Source organism: Magnolia sinica, chromosome 14 (assembly GCF_029962835.1).
Source record: "Magnolia sinica isolate HGM2019 chromosome 14, MsV1, whole genome shotgun sequence".
Taxonomy (NCBI): domain Eukaryota; kingdom Viridiplantae; phylum Streptophyta; class Magnoliopsida; order Magnoliales; family Magnoliaceae; genus Magnolia; species Magnolia sinica.
In genome coordinates, this window is record NC_080586.1 from 36,477,728 (window position 1) to 36,479,299 (window position 1,572).

General features: G+C 39.4%; 1 non-coding gene across 1 annotated transcript; it reads right to left on the minus strand.

The window, feature by feature from the left end:
• Positions 1–525: 525 nt before the first annotated feature.
• Positions 526–632, minus strand: LOC131226451 (small nucleolar RNA R71). The gene has a single exon (XR_009161835.1). It is a non-coding gene; the product is annotated as a small nucleolar RNA R71 (small nucleolar RNA).
• Positions 633–1,572: the final 940 nt, after the last annotated feature.

Sequence of the window (1,572 nt, forward strand, 5' to 3'; positions counted from 1 at the left end):
TCCTTTCTTTCTTTTAGGTTATTTATCCAACACAGGATTAGACACCACTGGAGATCCTCAAAGTTAATTGAGGTTATGGCTGCAAATCAACTAATCAATCAACTGGAAAGACAACCACAACCTCAGGTTGAGAAAGTCCAGGATGAGAATGAGGTGCATCAAGCACCCCCGCCTCGTACTTTGCGAGATTATTTACAACCGTAGGGGTGAGCACTCCCTCATGCATGATTTTTTCAAAAAATACGGGACACGGATATCAAGCCAGGGGTGATCCAACTCCTTCCAAAATTCCATGGACTTGAATCTAAAAGTCCATATATACACTTAAAAGAGTTTGACGAGATCATAGCCACTTTATATTTTCCTAACATATCTAAGGACACGGTCAGACTGAAACTTTTTCCCTTTTCTTTGAAAGAGAAAGCTAAGACGTGGTTGCATTCACTACGTCCCAGATCTATTGGCACATGGAATGACATGATAAGGGAGTTTATAAAGAAATTTTTTCTACATCATAAAATGAACACCCTTAGAAAGTCAATCATGAACTTTGCCCAAAAGGAGGATGAAACATTCTTCCAATGTTGGGAGCGGTTCATGGATCTTGTCAGTTCATGCCCACAACACGGTTTTAAAACATGGTGCATTACACACATTTTCTATGATGGACTAACATCTTCCATGTGCCAATTAGTTGAGACAATGTGCAATGGGGAATTAATGAATAAAAATGTCGATGATGTGTGGGACTACTTGGAAAGACTTGCTGAAAACGCACAATCATGAGACACTTACCCAAAATCAATCACCACTTCTAGGCCCACTCTATCAAAGGAGAGGGGCGGATTATACCTTATGAAAGTGGATGATGATATCAATGATAGTGTCTAATCTCATCAGAAAATTTGAGGCCATAGACGAAAGAAGGATAAGGTTAAGGAAACAGTTTGCAGTATTTGTGCTTGCAACGTTTACACAACTGAAAATTGTCCAACAATACCTGCTTTTCACGAGGTGTTGAACGAGAAATCCAATGCCATGAATAATTACCTTTACCTTTCAATGGACCTACCTCTAATGCACATAATCCTAATTGGAGAAATCATCCAAACTTCAGTTGGAGGAATGGACAAATTGCTACCCCTCAAGGTTTTTTTAATCAAATTCCAAATCAAGGGAAACCTCAAGAGGATCCAGTTCTAAAAAATATTCAAGACCAAGAGAGAATTAATTGGAATTCGGTACAAGCAATCTAGGATATCATATCACCGATTGGAACACTTGCATCATTTGTTCAAAGGATAGAGTCATAATTAGCAATTGGGGAAAAGGGGATGCTTCCTGCTCAACCTCTCCCCAATCCTAAACCACAATATGAGATAAGTGATCAAAGCTCTTCAAATCAAATGGAGCAAGCTAAATCTATCACCACTCTTATAAATGGGAAGACCATTAACAAAACCATTCCGTTTAGGGTTAAAAAGCCTAAGGACCCGGAAGAGGACAATGATGATAGATCACTGCTCCACAAGAATTGGAACCGGAACTTCAAGGCAAGCCAATTGCCCCATT